The sequence below is a fragment of the Pongo abelii genome, chromosome 18, assembly GCF_028885655.2.
Source record: "Pongo abelii isolate AG06213 chromosome 18, NHGRI_mPonAbe1-v2.0_pri, whole genome shotgun sequence".
In the NCBI taxonomy this organism is placed as follows: Eukaryota; Metazoa; Chordata; class Mammalia; order Primates; family Hominidae; genus Pongo; species Pongo abelii.
The window spans coordinates 53,263,546-53,277,879 of record NC_072003.2 but is presented as its reverse complement, the minus strand read 5'-3'; the positions used below and the strand labels follow the sequence as shown (position 1 = coordinate 53,277,879).

Genomic DNA, 14,334 nt, shown 5'->3' with positions numbered 1-14,334 from the left:
TGCCTGCTCTCTCTGATCCCTTCCCTGAAATTCTCATTCTCCTTGAAAACCCAGTTTGCCTTTTTCAAGGAGAAAAAGAAAGCAGTGTTAACAGGAGGCTGCCCACCTCTCGGGTTGCTCCTGCCCCTACAAGCCCTGCTGGCTGCTCTTGTGTCCCTGTCTTGCTTTACATGCGAACAGATGTATTTACATGAGGGCAGATTAAAAGTGAGATGATGTATTAGTTTGTTTTGTGTTGTTATAAAGGAATACCTGAGACTGGATAATTTACAAAGAAAAGAGGTTAATTTGGCTTATGGTTCTACAGGCTGTACAAACATGGCACCAGCATCTACTTGGTTTCTGATGAGGCCGCAGGAAGCTTTTACTTAATGGCAGAAGGCGAAGGGGGTACAGGCATGTCCCATGGCGAAAGAGGGAGCAAGACAGAGAGGGGAGAGGTGCCAGGCTCTTTAAACAACAAGCTGTCTCATGAACTAATAGAGTGAGAACTCACTCATTACTGCAAGGACAGTGTGAAGCCATTCATGAGGGATCCACCCAGATGACCCAAACAGCCTCCACTAGGCCTCCCTCCAACAATGGAGGTCACATTTCAACATGCGATTTGGAGGGGACACACATCCAAACCATAGCAGATGGTATCTGAGACACTGATTTTCTCCCCAGGTTTGGCCATCAGAGGTAGACAGTGAGGCTCCTGGGAAGGTGGGGGAGGCAGCCAAATGGGTGGGGAAGGCACTTTCCAGGTTGGGCATAATCACAAGGCAGCTGCTATGGCTGCAGAAGGAACTTCACTGAGAGTCCTCTCTCTGTACTTTAGCCAAGTTCCACCTCTAAACACTGGAAACATTCTATGCTTCCACTGCCAGTTCTGAAGCCCACAAGGGTCAGGTTACAGGAGGTAAGGTTCTTCCCAGCTCCTAGAGTCTGATTCTACTCATGCTTGAAAACATCTTATCCTCTGATTATTGCCTCTAGTGGGTCATCCTGTCTGGGGCTAAGTCTCTACTAAGATCATAATTTAATGCAGCTTTAGCCACAGCTATGAGGACTCCATTTTCAATGTGTTCACTGCTGGAGTAAAGGTTCCAGCTGTGCCCAAAATATATATGGCTTACATTAGAGAAAGTTCGCCTTCGTGCACAAGAACATTAGGTATACAGGTTCAGGTAGCTCTAAGATGAGAAGTAGTGTAGGGTGTATTTGTATTAAATATGTTTTCTAAAATCAACTGCTAAAATAATGATGGTGTTAAAGAAAATTTAAAGTTACATGTAATACTACTATTCTAACAAGCCTAGTTGATATATGCATACGTAATTTTTACATATTTTTTAACATAATGACTACATATAAGCATTCATTTGCTTTTTCCATGTAATGGTATATCATATGCATTTCTCCATGTTTCTATGTTGTCTTTGTAAATACTATCTATGTTTTTCTAAAGTAGAAGAGTCTATAAAATTTAAACCACCTATTAAATGAGAGACTATAAATATAAATCTCTTATAATTGAAACACATCTAGGCAATAAGAAAAAATGACATCTGAAATACGCACAACTGTGAGATGGCAGAAGAAAACTGAATAAAAGATACACTAGATGCTCTTAACTAAAAGCATGAGCACTGGATGCTATTAAGTAGCTTTAGGACCTCTGGAAAACTAATCTCTTTCATTTGCCTTAGTTTCATCAACGTGACAAGGAGGGTAGAGTTGGGTGAACTTTAAATCCCTTCCTGCCTTAAAGTTTTATGTTCATTCCTTAAAGCAACTTTCTTCTGAGGAATACAAAGAACTCTGGGTACTTCAACTTACTCCTTAAAGGAGTGGTCCAGTGGAAATACATTGGGTGTGTGCCACATTCTCCATTTTTGGGAACTGACCTCCCCAATATGCATATGATTTAAGTAGCAGGTTCCAGGCAGCCATGCTTGCTCAGGGTGGCCTGAACTCCCTAGCCACAGCTGTTAGTTCCAGAAGTGGGTGAAACAATCAGAATTCTCTCCCTGGGAATCTAGAATTGAGATCCTAAAGAGATTCTGTCTCTGCCCAGGTTGTTGGACCTGAGACATGAAAACTCAAAACCCATTGGTAACCATCTTTTTGGTCACGTGGCCCAGTTTGCTGAAAGAGAGGAGCAAGTGGACACATAGGGAGATGCAGAAATCAAAGACTGACAACTTTCTAATCTATAATTCCTGAGATCGGGTTCAATGAGCTATCCTGCATCCGTACAGAGTTCTACCAAAACAATCATGTCCCTTATTTTACTGGTATATCTCACATAGCAAAAAGGACTCACGGTTAACAGTCTTCATAAGTGTCCTCTGTATTACTACAAATCTATACCTCTTGGTAATTTTATAAGATAGAAAAGCAATAATATTATTGCCTCCATTTATAGAAGAGAAACTGAGGCAATGAGCTTATAAAAAGCCAAATGACACAGAAATATACTGGCTGAGCCAGAACTCAATCCACAGACTCCTGCTTAGCACAAAGGCTCTCTTTGTTAACTATTTCTGACCCTAGAGTTTAACTTCTGTTTTACAGTGTGGAAAAACCATGAGAAGGCATTGCAGCATTTTTAGAAATGAACTCATTTTTGAATGAGTTTGGAATTTTAAGCAAAAAGAATCTCAAGGTTTTGAGTTTTGAGTCTACCTTTATGACCCAGAGGGATTCTCTCAATTCATTCTGATCTCACTGGTAGGGCCCTGGATTCCCAGGCCCAAGAAAGGGGAATTGGTTTTTTGGTGGTTTTCCCTCAATCCAGCCGTAATGAACACCCTCTTATGCATGCAGAGATGTTAACAGAGATAGGCAACATGGAAGCTGGGAACTGAGTCTGGCCAAAATGTTTAAAACATTATGGGGCTAAATATTAGATTAGGACTAATGTGGTAAATTCAGAATACTGAGGGCCAATAGGAACCTTAAAATAGGATAGACAGTTGAAAACACGAGCTTTTTTTGTGCTTTGCCTTAATCCACCAACCTATCTGAAGGTCTAATCTATCAGGTATTTAGCGATATACCAGAGATATTTCCTTCACTCCTCAGGGGAAGGAGGCAAGAAGAAATTGGTTCCATATGAAATGATGTGATTTCTATTACATTTTGAAATCAAAGCTTACAGGCTCTGCATGTGATAATTGTGTTCGCTCATTATACCACCTCTGCCACCAACAAAAACAAAATCCCGACCTCAAAACCAAAGAAATTAGAAAAGGAAAGAAATGTAGCCAACACATATCCAGCAGCCAGGGGGTCTATGTCCAGTTGAGGTTTCATTTCAAGAGGAAGGGGGTGAAAGGAAGACAGAAAAACCTCTGTTAATTCTAGTTATTTAATTTAAAAGCACAAACCTGAAGAATATTCTTGGGTTTGTCAGTATCAAAACTTTCCCAAGGTTTCCTGGAAGTGGCGGAGGAGGCTGCTTTGTCAAAACCCTGAAAAGGCCTTGAAACACACTGGGACAATGATCTACAATTAAGTGTTCTCCAGTGGGTCTCAGTGTGACACACCATAATGGCTCCAAAGGAGCCCTTAAAACCGACTATGTCAATGAGCTCCTCCAAGCATAGGGATTTAGAGTTATGGATTAGACCTCTTAACCCTTCTCCTCCCCTCAAAATACCTTAAAGACCTTTTCTCCCAGGGGAGGAGCTGTGCTAGCCAGTGTCTGACTAAAAGATCTTTGTGAAGTCACGTTTAGACAGGACATCAAATGAAGGATCTGTGTTCAGCTGAGATACTCCGCATGTTGCCCTCAACCAAATTGAGGGGCCAGAACCACAATGGCCCCATCAAAATGAAGAAGGAGCCTCTTAGGGGTTTCATTTCATTTCTGGATGTCAATGATCTTGGAAACAACTTCTTTGCTGTTTTCTTGATGCTTTAGTTTATATACCTGTAAATTACTGATTTAACTAAAAGTAGATTTTGCTTTACAGCAAAAACAAGAATGACAAATCAGATCCTGTTCAACTAGTGAGGCCCTTCCTTGCTGAGCATCAGTCACACTTTGAAAGATGTATGAATTCTTTCAAACCAGCAGGAAAAATTTGGAATCAACTCTGCATTTTCTAAACTGAACAGTTACAGCAACACAAAACAGGTTATCAAAATGGATAATCCCAACCCCTATTTATTTAGAGTAGTGACCGTACATCATTAGTTTGGAAGGGATGCACTTTCCCAATTATGTTTTGCTAGTGACTCAATGTGCTTCCTTCCCTAAAACACACACTGTCAGTGGGGGCTGAGAACCTCATATAAGTAGTTACAGAGACCAGCTTTAATTTTTTATTTTATTTTTGCACAACATTGTGAGTGTAGCCAGCTTTTTATTAAACATTCATTCAAGCTAACTTATGTGCAAATGTGAAATATGATTGTAGGAAAGTATAGTTCCAGAACTTTAAAGATTGTTTTGTGACTTGAAAGCATTAATGACCCCTTTTAAGACCCTAAAACTACTAGGAGAACAGCTCTGTTACCTGGTCTTATGTTCACACCATCCTATTGGTCTCAAAAGCTCAGTTCATTCCCCACGTGTGGCTAAACAGGTTCCAGGACACAGTACTGTACACAAAATTTGGGAAACTTTTGGGATAATGACTGTAACAGAACTGGAAATGATTATTTCCTAATAAAAGCTTCCTCATTCCAATGTACTCATGCCAACAGGCTACTGTAAGGTGGCAAATTAAGGTACGTTTTTCTTGCAAAAATATTCCGTCACTCTTCCTTTTCCTTGTATAGCAAGGGAATTCTTTTCATTTTAGAATCATAAAGCTCTTAAACACTGGTTTTAAAATGGAAAAGCAAGTAGGCCTTTTATTAGAAAACTGCTGTTGAGAGCAGCTTTCTTTCCTGGTTACACAAACATCTGCCTTCCCAGAGAAAGGAAAGTCAATGTTTAAAGTCTATTAAAAAAAAAGTAAATGCAAGATTTCACATATACCTTTCAGTAATGGGGGAAATAACCACCTTTAATTTTTATTTTCAGTTGTTTCAATGGCTTTTAAATTTGGCAAGTACTGCTACACTTTCCTGAAGTGACAGTGGGCCCTCGCAGCAACCCTCCTACCTGTACCCTCAGAAGTGATACTTACATAGCCCAGGTATGTACAAGTCTATACAACAAGGAACACATCATAAGTCAGACACTCGGAAAGTTATAGTCAGAAGGACTTTAAAGGCGAGTCATATTGTTTGGAGCTTACAGGACTCAGTTCTGATCAATGTGGAACTTTCCCTACTCCCTGGAATCGGATGAATCTGAGCTTTATTTATTTATTTTAAGAGACAGGGTCTTGCTCAGTGGCCCAGCCTGGAGTACATGGCATGATCATAGTTCCCTGCAGCCTTGAACTTTTGGGCTTAAGCAATACTCCTACCTCAGCCTCCCATATAGCTGGTACTACAGGCATGAACCACCACACCCTGTTAAGTTGTCTCTTTTTTGTAGAGGCAGGGTCTCTTTATATTGCCCAGGCTGGTCTTGAACTTCTGGCCTCAAGGGTCCTCCTGTGTCAGCCTCCCAAAGTGCTGAGATTACAGGCATGAACCACTGTGCCTGGCCAAGTCTGACCTTTACAAAGACAAATTTATACCACACAACTGTATGCATTAAATTCAACCTTTTGGCCAAATCTAGATTCCTCGATCTGAGCAAAGGGTTTGACAAAAGGTACAGTGTTTTTATTTTTTTGCTTCATTTCTCCTCACTTTTCAAACTTGAAGCTATTGCCCCAGAGACTTCCCAGCCCCACAGTCTCAACTTCATTTCTCTGTTGGACACTAAGTGGCCAATTCTGCTAGTATTATGTAAGTCAGTCGCACAACTGAAGAAAATCACTAGTTCTTAAGAGAAAACAGTATCTCTTCAAGCAGGTGAAAAAATGTCAGTCCAGAATTGACAGGCCCTTGGCAATTTGTCCATTTCTGAAAACCAAGATGATAAGAAAACCTTTTAACCTAAGTAGGCGTGTGACAACATTCTTGCATTGCTATAAAGGAATACTTGAGACTGGGTAATTTATAAAGAAAAGAGGTTTAATTGGCTCACGGTTCTGCAGGCTGGACAGGAGGCTTGATACTGGAATATGCTTGGCTTCTGGGGAGGCCTCAGAGGGCTTTTGCTCATGGCAGAAGGTGAAGCGGGAGCAGTTCTGTCACATGGCCAGAGTAGGTACAAGAGAGATCGAGTGGAGGGGAGGGAGATGCCACACTTTTAAACAACCAGATTTTGTGAGACCTCACTCACTGTCCATGAGATCATGGACAGCACCAAGCCATGAGGGATCCATCCCCAGGACCCAAACACCTCCCACCAAGCTCTACCTCCAACAATGGGGACCATACTTCAACATGAGATTTGGGGGGACAAGTGTCTAAACTATATCAATAGGAAGAAAGAAGAAATTCAGCTGTTACTTGATGAAGAAATAAGCAAGCCTTTAACTATAAGCTCTGCAAGAAGATAGTCAAGGCAATTACTGACCCATAACAAAATATCAAAATCAACAAACTGTTTGGATTTTTTTTTCTTTTAATTACTGGATGTGTACTTTGGATATCAATATATCTCAGATGACTGAGTTGACATAATGATCTAAGTAGTCCTTTGGGGAATAATTTCATAATTTTCACAGCCAGAAGAATGTTGTGCACTTTAGGTCTTCCCAATAGCTAATTTACATGGCTGTATCTTTAAAACCTCTTCCCATACTCAAATTGGTTTTGGAGCCTCCAAATGTCCACTTGTTTCTGGGTTTGATATCAGAGAATCACTCTTGGCTCGTTCCTCTTCTTCATCCTCCGAACGAATTGATTACAAAGTTCTGTCAACTTAGAAGTCCTCTGAAATTCACATGTCTTTTCTATTAAAACTGCTCTGTCAGATGCATGCTCACATCACCTCATTTCAGGAACACTGCTTTTCTCTAGGTACATTCCTTTGCCTCAAGCAAGAACAACTCAAATCCATTGTAGACACTGCCCACTAGATTAATCTGCCTGTAATATCACCAGCATCATGTCACCGTTAGCCTTGGAAACCTTTGAAGGCTTCCCAGAATGGAGCCATCTTTTGATGCCTCCCATATATTGGTCTAAGTTTCCTGAATTTTCTGTTTTAGCCAGATAGCTTAACACACTAAACCTACTGTACACTACCTTATTCCCACTCTCATATGGAATTCTACCTAACTGGAATGACCTCTTTCCATCTGTCTGCCCATGTCTTATGAAACCACCTTAAAAAAATTAGTAAAAGCCCACAAGATTAGAATTGTGATAAGGACTTAAGGTTTGCTAAGGTATGGGCATAGTTAAATCATAACCAGTTATTGTTTCATAACTTGCTTTGCTTTGCTTTTCTATAATTGCTTACAGCTCAGGAGTCACATAGCTCATGGTCACAGATTTGTAACTTCTCCCATTGCTTCATAGAAAACATCAGTATCATAAAACCTAAGACTGGTGTTTGAGGTATTTTTCAGACTTTGCATTCTGATGAGCCAACGATGCCACCCAGATCTGTGACCCACACCAAGGAACTGACTCACCAGCTCTGTAAGCCCCACCCAGAAACTGACTCAGGCACAAAGACAGTTTTGACACCTGTGCTATTTCATCCCCACCCAATCAGCAGTATCCATTCCCTAGCCCCATGCCCACCAAATTTCCTTAATAACCCTAGCTTCCAAATTCTTGGGAAGGCAAATATGAGAAATATCTCCCATCTCCTCACTTAGCTGTTCCTGAGATTATTAAACTGTTTTTCTGCCGCAACACCACTGTTTCAGTGCATTGGCTTTTCTGTGCAGCAAGCAAGAAGTATCCGTTGGGCTGTAACAAATTGCAGTGTCATTTAGACAACTAAAAAATCCATTTTTTCCCTAAGATCTTATGTATGTAGCTTAAAACAACCTCATCATATTTGGAACTTGCTAAAGAAATGATTTGATTACCTCTCCTGGCTCTGTGGGGTTGTCCACTGGCATTTTCTCAGAGATCTGCTGGTTATATAAGAATTTTCACATTTTACACTTTCAATTCAGTGATAACCTAAAATAATGACTTTACCAGTTACATAAACCAGATTTCTCCTTTGCACTGAAATTTCTAAATTGAAAGGCATTCTTATGGAATAATACTTCAGTTTCTTAATATTTTAAGGCTTCATAATGGTCTCTATGAACCCCTTCTATTAGAAGGATTCAAGAATAGTTTTTGTTCTAAAGGAAATCTGTAAATGCATTTGACAATCATGTATTGTCATGTGGCATATCTTTCCTACTGTTATCTTGAACTGTTCTTTAAATCCTTTATTAGAGTTTTACTTTTCATGTTTTTAATGTCTCATCTTCCCTAACAGATAGTATACTCTCTGGGGATAGGGTTTATGTCTTAGACGTCTTTCGATTCCTGATGCACTAAACATAACCTTGAAGACAGGAAGTGCTTGGTCAAAACTGGTTGGTCTGGTTTTGACTATAAAGGCCTGATGTAGTCTACATTGCATATCAGAGGAAAAACAAACAAAAAAAAATGAGGACCAAGTGTTGCTAGATATCCAACTGAAAATTATCCAACTGAAAGAGAACACTCAAATTGTCCAAATGTTCCTCATCTTCACTAGGATGCATCTCTTTGAGGCATTTCCCATATAGCTATAAGGGCTGCCAGATAATGCTTTTTACACAACAAAGTCTTTATTTTACCTTTCTTCCAACAGACAATAAAAATCAAGACTGTTTTAGTAAGCAGTTTCTTTCTCATAGTTGGTAAGAGGTACTAAAAGAAAAAAATGTTGAATCCTATCTGTTCTTAATGTTTCAGGCAAATCCTTAATCTACGTTAATTTCATGCTATTGTAGACAGAATTCTAGAACTACTATTCATCTTCCATATGAACAAGGTGGTCCTGTGTGTCATTCTAGACGTTATTCATAGAAAACTAAAGCCTGCAGGAGGTGTCAAGGTGACAGGATTAGGAGGAAGAGAGAACCTCGAAATGGGATTTTCTCACTCGAGAACTGGGAGAGGACTGGAAAATCAATCAGTTACCATCCATACACAGGGCTTAACTGGTTACCTGAAATATTTTCTCATGCAAGTGTTGAGTTGAATTATATAGATTTACGAAGCTTACTTTATTGCACGAGTTAAAAATTTTTGGCAGCAATTGACAAACAGAGACCAGCACAAATGAAGTCATGGACTAATTTAGTAGAAGAAAAAATATTCTTTAATCAGTGCTTTTCTCACTGTTGCTACCTAGAGACAGGAATGGGATGAACTGAGGAAGTCTGTGGCACTCAGTTATTGATGGGATATTAGCTAATCCTGTGGTTCAGTAAATATCATTCTCCCCGTCACCACAGAAAGATACTTGTGGAGTTTAATGGGCAGCAAAAAAATCAGGATTAGAAGTCACTTGGATTTTTAAAACCAGTAACAGAGTTGTACATAAATAAATACATACACATCTTATTTTTTAAAAGATCATTCCAAAGAATGTTTTAAGGAAATGGAAGACGGTAGGAAGACAGTTACAGGGACTAATGAACACTTTGCAAAGTGGCTTGTGTTTATGGCCCATCTCTCAACTAGAAAAAACGGGGAGCGTGAGAGGTTAACTTTAGTAGGAGAATAACTAAAGCTAGGGCAAAGTAAGGAAGCTTTTCTTCCTCCATGAACTGTTCTTTGTTCAGGGGCTACTGCATGTTCAGCATGAAAGTTAATTAACACACAGCACACTGCTGCCTGGAACGCCTTACATAATTACACCTGGAGTCTAATTAGGTAACTCTCAACTATCCCTTGTCTAAATCATCCAAGCTACAAATCTCTCAGTGTGGCTAGCATTCGTTTAGTGAAGCCTGTGACATGCTTGTGAAATTAAAAAGTTGTCACTTCTAACATGTGGGATACACTAACAGCCTAAATGAGTTCTCCCATATGGTTTTCATGTAGAAAGTGAAGCCTTGAGAGAAAGTATGATCTTTCTGGATTCCTTTGGGTTGCCTACAGATTCCAGGACACCATGCCAGGTAGAATCATATTTTATTGACAATACTGTCAAGTAATTACTAATTAAGGTATTTGTGCTGTTATTTAATTTTAATAGGATGATACAATGTTAATATTGATCATTCTGAGATGACGAGATTATGATAAATTAAAATTTCTTTTAGATTTTTCTAGAATTTTCCAAGTTTTCTATAATGAAGAAATATCTTTATACTAATAACAATGTAGAGAGAGGAAGAAAAATTGGTAAAGGACTCCTCTATAAAATGATCCCATCTTTGTATTAATGAGTACCACATAATATGCAGAGCATAATGTATTATTATTTCAAAATTTAATATAATTTTAAATACTGTATATAGTGTATACAATAAAATACCAATCTACATCACAAGCTTTCATTTATCTAATCAAACTGAATAAATGTGCAAGATATGCTATAAATTACTTCCAAGAATGTACAACTTGGTAAAATGGGACACAGATTTTAGTGACATGAAAAGAGTTGTAATCGGTAGTATCGTTTAACAACAGGTTAAGTTTCTCTTTTTTCTTTGACCACTTTTTGCAAGTGACACCATATCACCCTTGAGATTGTCATTTGGCTTGGCACATCTTTGTTATCAAGTGAAAATGACCAAAAGGAACACCTTGTTACCAAATCTGTTCATTACATGGGCAGGTTCATGAGAGCTGAACTCCACCCGACATATTCTGAAAACGGTGGGAGGAGGAGGGAGGATCCTGGAGAGTGAGAAACAGAACTTAATTAGTTGCAATGCCTGGGTCCACTGCTATAATCAGTGAAGCTACCCAACTGGTGGGCCAAGCCAAAGGGATCAGAAACAAGTCTACTATTGCCAAGTTTGCACTCTGCCTGCAGCGACTGTCAACTAATGATAGATTAGACAAATCTGATAGCTCTATCAAAACATTCATCTCAAATCTTGATTAGTAATCCTATTGAATTATGATTAATTCACAAGGGTGCTGCTGACAGATAAGATGCTTTATCTAACAATGTGTACTAGTTGCTTTGCCTGAAGCCAAAATGTAAGCCCCCCAAAACAAAAAAAACACAAACTCCGGAAGTTGCTAGTAAAATATACTATCAAGTATTGCACATTGAGAAGGATAATGAGGCTACATGCACCATTTAATTTAATAAAGAGCTTGTTTGTGAGAACTCAGTCTTGATACAAAAAAACAAGAGGGACTTAGGGAGAGAAATACAGTGAGAACAATACACTATAAACAAGAGTACACCCTCTGCCTTTTCAGCAAGGAGTATGTAAGAGACATTAACTCAGGATTGCTTCAGGGGGTACCATTCTCCATTTTGGCTACATCCCAGTTACTCAGGCCAGAGGCAGAGCAGAACTTGCATGCTTTTTGCAACTTACCATCCAATTACTCTTCTTGTCTCTGGAATGAAGACATCTGTGCGTAGAAATACCCAGCAGACCTAAACTCATGGGATTTTCAGAAAGCAGATTTTTTTTTTTTTTTTCAATTTTTAGGGAGTAAAGTGATAGGGAAGAGGGAAAGTAGAAGAAAGGAAGTGTTTAACTTTCCTAAGAAAAGGAATAAAAATGAGGGTTCCTAATGTCCTTTTTTCTTTTCGCTTTGTCTGAAGCAAAGAAACATTCGATGTGGTGTATGCTGAAGTTTTAGTTTAGTACACAGCTATGACTCAGGATAAATCGAATCAGTATTTCTCATTCCCTTATCAAGCCAGCTCATGGGGCCTGAACCTAAACCTATCATTCCATTCGTGGCTTTGCCAACCCCAAAAATTCAGCTATGCTTGTTGGGGTTTGGGTTGGGTTGCTGGGGCAGTCAGAGGATGCTAAGTACTCAAAATCTTGTGTAATTTTAGATGGTATCATTATCTTATCCTGACCTTATGATTTTACAAAAAGCCTAATGTTCTATAATCATGTTTCTCTTTAGCTGGTATTAACCTTTCGGTGACTTCTCTCTTCTCTCTCTCTGTCTCTCTCTCGCACTCTCATAACTATCCTGTTAATCAATTGTGCACTGCAGATGGGGTCAAGGAAATCTACTTCCTCCTTTGATAGCCTCCAATGTTTCTACTCTTGGGGATAAAAGTGCTTTAAATGGAGTTATATTCTAGGAAAATCAATATATGATTACTGCAAAGATTTGTATTGATTGTGCGTTGCATTGCAAAAAGACTAAAGAAAAATGGCATGGCACATTTTCCTTCAATTCCTACTCCACAGAGTTTGTTGTGAATGTTTTGGGCAAGAAGAAAATGTTGGAACTTTATTTAATGACCTAACGTTTTCATCATTCACTCCACTTACTTTTTTCTCTACCCCAGAAAGTGCTTCATTATGACTCTCCTGGCTTCTCGTCTATAATACTGGCCGACATCAAGGGCCTCCAGGAGAGTTCACAGAGCTGAAGACTGTCTCCTTCACACAAGGGAGCTGTGCCAGAAACTGCAGGTTGCCTTCCTAACATCCATTCTTCCCTTTCTACTCTCTCACACAAGCCTGATTTTGTTGAGAGCAGCAATGTACCCAGCTGAAAAGCACTTCTCAGTTTTCTCTTACCTATAGATATAACTAAGTGATTAGGTTTTAGGTAATGGAGTCTAGGTAGAGATTGTTGGGCAAGGCTTCTGGGGAAGTTCCTTAAAAAGGAGTTGAGGTTTGGCTCAGCTGCCAGGCATATTTTACCCTTCCCTCTCTTTCTTCCTTCTTCCTACCTGTAACGTAGGTGAGCCATTAGGAGCCACAGCAGTTCTTTTGTGACCATGAGGGAAACCTGAAGCCAGAAGCCAAGTCAAAGTATAGCAGAACCTCAAGACCAAAGGGGCCATGAACATTGGTGATGTTGTGGAGCCACCGGAATAACCCTATTCTTTGTGAACTTCTTTCAGATGAAGGAAAATAAATCCTGATATTGTTTAAGTTACCGTTTTTCCAGTCTTTGATATTTGCAGCCAAACATGAACCATTTCTCCTGCAAAATGCCTAATTATATGAGTTCTCAATGTTGTGCTAATAAAAACAAGTAATTTTTTTTTCTTTGAGCCACAGTCTTGCTCTGTTGCCCAGGTTGAGTGCAGTGGCGTGATCTCAGCTCACTGCAACCTCCATCTCCCAGGTTCAAGCAATTCTCCTGCCTCAGCCTCCAGAGTAGGTGGGATTACAGGTGCCCGCCCCCACGCCCGGATAATTTTTGTATTTTTAGTAGAGACAGGGTTTCACCATGGTGGCCAGGCTGGTGTCAAACTTCTGACCTCAGGTGATCCGCCTGTCTTGGCCTCCCAAAGTGCTGGGATTACAGGCGTGAGCCACTGCACCCAGCCACCTTTTTTTTTTTTTTTTTGAGATGGAGTCTCACTCTGTCACCCAGGTTGGAATGCAGTGGCGCGGTCCCAGCTCACTGCAACCCCTGCCTCCCGGTTGAAGTAATCCTCCCACCTCAGCCTCCCAAGTAGCTGAGATTACAAGCGTGCATCACGAAGCCTAGCTAATTTTTGTATTTTTAGTAAAGACAAGATTTCACCATGTTGGCCAGGCTGGTCTTGAACTCCTGACCTCAAGTGACCCTCCCCTCTTGGCCTCCCAAAGTGCTGGGATTATAGGTGTGAGCCACCACACCTGGCCAAAAATAAGTAACATTTATCTCTAGGATAAATGTCATAGGCAGTGGTTACTGGGTGACCCAAGTACTTCAAGGTGTCTACAATCATTTAGTTGTTTTCCCAATCACTAGTGTTGAGAATACTGTAGTGATAAGGTCTTTAAGAAGTTTGGTGTACCTTTGTGATTTTTAGCTGTCCAGCCTCCATTTCTCTATCTTCTAGTATTAACAGTGCTCCAATTTCTTCTGGGAAATTTCTTCCCCCTATAGTGTGCAGTCTTAGTGGGACTGTCATCAAGGGGCTCTGGCCTCCTCTAATCGAGGGGCAGGTACAAGATCCAGACTAAACTCCTTCAGACTTTGATTAAGGATTCAAGACTCATTTAGATGATTCTGGAATAAAAGCTGTTTTATTATAAATTAAGAGATGGAATTTCTAAAAGCCTCTACCTTACAGACTGAACATTTCTTACTGAGAAGTTCTTCCTAATGGCTTATTGCCTAAGTGATTTAAATTTTTCATTAAAAACAGAAGTTACTGATTATAAAATCTATTGACTAGTTAGCTTCAATGGACTATTAAAACATTTACTCTAAAAACGGCAGCTTAAATAGAAGGTAATATTAAACTGGGTGAAAAATTAAATTTGGGGAATA

General features: G+C 39.7%; 1 protein-coding gene and 1 long non-coding RNA gene across 8 annotated transcripts in view; one reads left to right on the top strand and one right to left on the bottom strand.

Moving 5' to 3' along the window:
- FTO (FTO alpha-ketoglutarate dependent dioxygenase) overlaps positions 1-14,334 on the bottom strand; it is a 408,414-nt gene that overhangs the window by 69,123 nt on the left and 324,957 nt on the right.
- Positions 780-12,998, top strand: LOC129050796 (uncharacterized). 3 transcript variants are annotated; one of them, XR_008514592.1, is made up of 5 exons: positions 860-904; positions 3,966-4,129; positions 5,024-5,138; positions 12,404-12,530; positions 12,805-12,998. It is a non-coding gene; the product is annotated as an uncharacterized LOC129050796 (long non-coding RNA). The 3 variants fall into 3 exon arrangements; XR_008514594.2 differs by lacking the exon at positions 860-904 and adding an exon at positions 10,000-10,076 and having other exon boundaries at positions 3,831-4,129; XR_008514593.1 differs by lacking the exon at positions 3,966-4,129 and having other exon boundaries at positions 780-904.